The 5,914-nt window shown below is 46.4% G+C and overlaps 1 non-coding gene across 1 annotated transcript; it reads right to left on the bottom strand.

The window, feature by feature from the left end:
* Window positions 1-464: 464 nt before the first annotated feature.
* Window positions 465-536, bottom strand: trnae-cuc (transfer RNA glutamic acid (anticodon CUC)). The gene has a single exon. It is a non-coding gene; the product is annotated as a tRNA-Glu (tRNA).
* Between the last annotated feature and the right edge of the window lie 5,378 nt (window positions 537-5,914).

The following is a 5,914-nucleotide window of genomic DNA, read 5'->3' as shown; positions in this document are numbered from 1 at the left end:
GTCTGTCTGTCTGTCTGTCTGTCTGTCTGTCTGTCTGTCTGTCTGTCTGTCTGTCTGTCTGTCTGTCTGTCTGTCTGTCTGTCTGTCTGTCTGTCTGTCTGTCTGTCTGTCTGTCTGTCTGTCTGTCTGTCTGTCTGTCTGTCTGTCTGTCTGTCTGTCTGTCTGTCTGTCTGTCTGTCTGTCTGTCTGTCTGTCTGTCTGTCTGTCTGTCTGTCTGTCTGTCTGTCTGTCTGTCTGTCTGTCTGTCTGTCTGTCTGTCTGTCTGTCTGTCTGTCTGTCTGTCTGTCTGTCTGTCTGTCTGTCTGTCTGTCTGTCTGTCTGTCTGTCTGTCTGTCTGTCTGTCTGTCTGTCTGTCTGTCTGTCTGTCTGTCTGTCTGTCTGTCTGTCTGTCTGTCTGTCTGTCTGTCTGTCTGTCTGTCTGTCTGTCTGTCTGTCTGTCTGTCTGTCTGTCTGTCTGTCATAGTTTCCCTGACCGGGAATCGAACCCGGGCCACAGCAGTGAGAGTGCTGGATCCTAGCCACTAGACCACCAAGGACTTTACTAGAAAAAAGTTGACTGTCGTCAAATCCATTCTATAAAAGGAACCTCTTTCAATGCTTTCTCCGATAAAAAAATTTCTGTCTTTCCGTCTATTATAATAGACCTGACCTGGAATCGAACCCAGGCCACAGCAGTGAAAGTGCTGGATCCTAGCCACTAGACCACCAAGGACTTTACTAGAAAAAAAGTTGACTGTCGGAAAACCCATTCTAGAAAAAGGAACCTCTTTCAATGTTCATTCCAATTCCTCAAGAGGAATTTTCTATCTGCGTGTAACAGTTTCCCTGACCTGGAATCGAACCCGGGCCACAGCAGTGAAAGTGCTGGATCCTAGCCACTAGACCACCAAGGACTTTACTAGAAAAAAAGTTGACTGTCGTCAAATCCATTCTATAAAAGGAACCTCTTTCAATGCTTTCTCCAATAAGAATTTTCTGTCTTTCCGTCTATAATAATAGACCTGACCTGGAATCGAACCCAGGCCACAGCAGTGAAAGTGCTGGATCCTAGCCACTAGACCACCAAGGACTTTACTAGAAAAAAAGTTGACTGTCGTCAAATCCATTCTATAAAAGGAACCTCTTTCAATGCTTTCTCCAATAAGAATTTTCTGTCTTTCCGTCTATAATAATAGACCTGACCTGGAATCGAACCCAGGCCACAGCAGTGAAAGTGCTGGATCCTAGCCACTAGACCACCAAGGACTTTACTAGAAAAAAAGTTGACTGTCGGAAAACCCATTCTAGAAAAAGGAACCTCTTTCAATGCTTTCTCCAATAAGAATTTTCTGTCTTTCCGTCTATTATAATAGACCTGACCGGGAATCGAACCCGGGCCACAGCAGTGAGAGTGCTGGATCCTAGCCACTAGTCCATCAGGGAATGAACAGGAAAAAAGTTGACTGTCGGAAAACCCATTCTAGAAAAAGGAACATCTTTCAATTTTCTTTCCAATTCCTCAAGAGGAATTTTCTATCTGCGTGTAACAGTTTCCCTGACCTGGAATCGAACCCGGGCCACAGCAGTGAAAGTGCTGGATCCTAGCCACTAGACCACCAAGGACTTTACTAGAAAAAAAGTTGACTGTCGTCAAATCCATTCTATAAAAAGAACCTCTTTCAATGCTTTCTCCAAAAAGAATTGTCTGTCTGTCTGTCTGTCTGTCTGTCTGTCTGTCTGTCTGTCTGTCTGTCTGTCTGTCTGTCTGTCTGTCTGTCTGTCTGTCTGTCTGTCTGTCTGTCTGTCTGTCTGTCTGTCTGTCTGTCTGTCTGTCTGTCTGTCTGTCTGTCTGTCTGTCTGTCTGTCTGTCTGTCTGTCTGTCTGTCTGTCTGTCTGTCTGTCTGTCTGTCTGTCTGTCTGTCTGTCTGTCTGTCTGTCTGTCTGTCTGTCTGTCTGTCTGTCTGTCTGTCTGTCTGTCTGTCTGTCTGTCTGTCTGTCTGTCTGTCTGTCTGTCTGTCTGTCTGTCTGTCTGTCTGTCTGTCTGTCTGTCTGTCTGTCTGTCTGTCTGTCTGTCTGTCTGTCTGTCTGTCTGTCTGTCTGTCTGTCTGTCTGTCTGTCTGTCTGTCTGTCTGTCTGTCTGTCTGTCTGTCTGTCTGTCATAGTTTCCCTGACCGGGAATCAAACCCGGGCCACAGCAGTGAGAGTGCTGGATCCTAGCCACTAGACCACCAAGGACTTTACTAGAAAAAAGTTGACTGTCGTCAAATCCATTCTATAAAAGGAACCTCTTTCAATGCTTTCTCCGATAAAAAATTTCTGTCTTTCCGTCTATTATAATAGACCTGACCGGGAATCGAACCCGGGCCACAGCAGTGAGAGTGCTGGATCCTAGCCACTAGACCATCAGGGACTGTACAGGAAAAAAGTTGACTGTCGGAAAACCCATTCTAGAAAAAGGAACCTCTTTCAATGTTCATTCCAATTCCTCAAGAGGAATTTTCTATCTGCGTGTAACAGTTTCCCTGACCTGGAATCGAACCCAGGCCACAGCAGTGAAAGTGCTGAATCCTAGCCACTAGACCACCAAGGACTTTACTAGAAAAAAAGTTGACTGTCGTCAAATCCATTCTATAAAAGGAACCTCTTTCAATGCTTTCTCCAATAAGAATTTTCTGTCTTTCCGTCTATAATAATAGACCTGACCTGGAATCGAACCCAGGCCACAGCAGTGAAAGTGCTGGATCCTAGCCACTAGACCACCAAGGACTTTACTAGAAAAAAAGTTGACTGTCGGAAAACCCATTCTAGAAAAAGGAACCTCTTTCAATGCTTTCTCCAATAAGAATTTTCTGTCTTTCCGTCTATTATAATAGACCTGACCGGGAATCGAACCCGGGCCACAGCAGTGAGAGTGCTGGATCCTAGCCACTAGTCCATCAGGGAATGAACAGGAAAAAAGTTGACTGTCGGAAAACCCATTCTAGAAAAAGGAACATCTTTCAATTTTCTTTCCAATTCCTCAAGAGGAATTTTCTATCTGCGTGTAACAGTTTCCCTGACCTGGAATCGAACCCGGGCCACAGCAGTGAAAGTGCTGGATCTTAGCCACTAGACCACCAAGGACTTTACTAGAAAAAAAGTTGACTGTCGTCAAATCCATTCTATAAAAGGAACCTCTTTCAATGCTTTCTCCAATAAGAATTTTCTGTCTTTCCGTCTATAATAATAGACCTGACCTGGAATCGAACCCAGGCCACAGCAGTGAAAGTGCTGAATCCTAGCCACTAGACCACCAAGGACTTTACTAGAAAAAAAGTTGACTGTCGGAAAACCCATTCTAGAAAAAGGAACCTCTTTCAATGCTTTCTCCAATAAGAATTTTCTGTCTTTCCGTCTATTATAATAGACCTGACCGGGAATCGAACCCGGGCCACAGCAGTGAGAGTGCTGGATCCTAGCCACTAGTCCATCAGGGAATGAACAGGAAAAAAGTTGACTGTCGGAAAACCCATTCTAGAAAAAGGAACATCTTTCAATTTTCTTTCCAATTCCTCAAGAGGAATTTTCTATCTGCGTGTAACAGTTTCCCTGACCTGGAATCGAACCCGGGCCACAGCAGTGAAAGTGCTGGATCTTAGCCACTAGACCACCAAGGACTTTACTAGAAAAAAAGTTGACTGTCGTCAAATCCATTCTATAAAAAGAACCTCTTTCAATGCTTTCTCCAATAAGAATTGTCTGTCTGTCTGTCTGTCTGTCTGTCTGTCTGTCTGTCTGTCTGTCTGTCTGTCTGTCTGTCTGTCTGTCTGTCTGTCTGTCTGTCTGTCTGTCTGTCTGTCTGTCTGTCTGTCTGTCTGTCTGTCTGTCTGTCTGTCTGTCTGTCTGTCTGTCTGTCTGTCTGTCTGTCTGTCTGTCTGTCTGTCTGTCTGTCTGTCTGTCTGTCTGTCTGTCTGTCTGTCTGTCTGTCTGTCTGTCTGTCTGTCTGTCTGTCTGTCTGTCTGTCTGTCTGTCTGTCTGTCTGTCTGTCTGTCTGTCTGTCTGTCTGTCTGTCTGTCTGTCTGTCTGTCTGTCTGTCTGTCTGTCTGTCTGTCTGTCTGTCTGTCTGTCTGTCTGTCTGTCTGTCTGTCTGTCTGTCTGTCTGTCTGTCTGTCTGTCTGTCTGTCTGTCTGTCTGTCTGTCTGTCTGTCTGTCTGTCTGTCTGTCTGTCTGTCTGTCTGTCTGTCTGTCTGTCTGTCTGTCTGTCTGTCTGTCTGTCTGTCTGTCTGTCTGTCTGTCTGTCTGTCTGTCTGTCTGTCTGTCTGTCTGTCTGTCTGTCTGTCTGTCTGTCTGTCTGTCTGTCTGTCTGTCTGTCTGTCTGTCTGTCTGTCTGTCTGTCTGTCTGTCTGTCTGTCTGTCTGTCTGTCTGTCTGTCTGTCTGTCTGTCTGTCTGTCTGTCTGTCTGTCTGTCTGTCTGTCTGTCTGTCTGTCTGTCTGTCTGTCTGTCTGTCTGTCTGTCTGTCTGTCTGTCTGTCTGTCTGTCTGTCTGTCTGTCTGTCTGTCTGTCTGTCTGTCTGTCTGTCTGTCTGTCTGTCTGTCTGTCTGTCTGTCTGTCTGTCTGTCTGTCTGTCTGTCTGTCTGTCTGTCTGTCTGTCTGTCTGTCTGTCTGTCTGTCTGTCTGTCTGTCTGTCTGTCTGTCTGTCTGTCTGTCTGTCTGTCTGTCTGTCTGTCTGTCTGTCTGTCTGTCTGTCTGTCTGTCTGTCTGTCTGTCTGTCTGTCTGTCTGTCTGTCTGTCTGTCTGTCTGTCTGTCTGTCTGTCTGTCTGTCTGTCTGTCTGTCTGTCTGTCTGTCTGTCTGTCTGTCTGTCTGTCTGTCTGTCTGTCTGTCTGTCTGTCTGTCTGTCTGTCTGTCTGTCTGTCTGTCTGTCTGTCTGTCTGTCTGTCTGTCTGTCTGTCTGTCTGTCTGTCTGTCTGTCTGTCTGTCTGTCTGTCTGTCTGTCTGTCTGTCTGTCTGTCTGTCTGTCTGTCTGTCTGTCTGTCTGTCTGTCTGTCTGTCTGTCTGTCTGTCTGTCTGTCTGTCTGTCTGTCTGTCTGTCTGTCTGTCTGTCTGTCTGTCTGTCTGTCTGTCTGTCTGTCTGTCTGTCTGTCTGTCTGTCTGTCTGTCTGTCTGTCTGTCTGTCTGTCTGTCTGTCTGTCTGTCTGTCTGTCTGTCTGTCTGTCTGTCTGTCTGTCTGTCTGTCTGTCTGTCTGTCTGTCTGTCTGTCTGTCTGTCTGTCTGTCTGTCTGTCTGTCTGTCTGTCTGTCTGTCTGTCTGTCTGTCTGTCTGTCTGTCTGTCTGTCTGTCTGTCTGTCTGTCTGTCTGTCTGTCTGTCTGTCTGTCTGTCTGTCTGTCTGTCTGTCTGTCTGTCTGTCTGTCTGTCTGTCTGTCTGTCTGTCTGTCTGTCTGTCTGTCTGTCTGTCTGTCTGTCTGTCTGTCTGTCTGTCTGTCTGTCTGTCTGTCTGTCTGTCTGTCTGTCTGTCTGTCTGTCTGTCTGTCTGTCTGTCTGTCTGTCTGTCTGTCTGTCTGTCTGTCTGTCTGTCTGTCTGTCTGTCTGTCTGTCTGTCTGTCTGTCTGTCTGTCTGTCTGTCTGTCTGTCTGTCTGTCTGTCTGTCTGTCTGTCTGTCTGTCTGTCTGTCTGTCTGTCTGTCTGTCTGTCTGTCTGTCTGTCTGTCTGTCTGTCTGTCTGTCTGTCTGTCTGTCTGTCTGTCTGTCTGTCTGTCTGTCTGTCTGTCTGTCTGTCTGTCTGTCTGTCATAGTTTCCCTGACCGGGAATCAAACCCGGGCCACAGCAGTGAGAGTGCTGGATCCTAGCCACTAGACCACCAAGGACTTTACTAGAAAAAAGTTGACTGTCGTCAAATCCATTCTATAAAAGGAACCTCTTTCAATGCTTTCTCCGATAAAAAATTTCTGTCTTTCC

This window comes from Urocampus carinirostris, unplaced genomic scaffold (assembly GCF_059441175.1).
Source record: "Urocampus carinirostris isolate Australia breed hairy pipefish unplaced genomic scaffold, RoL_Ucar_1.0 HiC_scaffold_64, whole genome shotgun sequence".
Lineage (NCBI taxonomy): Eukaryota > Metazoa > Chordata > Actinopteri > Syngnathiformes > Syngnathidae > Urocampus > Urocampus carinirostris.
This window is presented reverse-complemented; position numbering and strand designations above follow the sequence as displayed.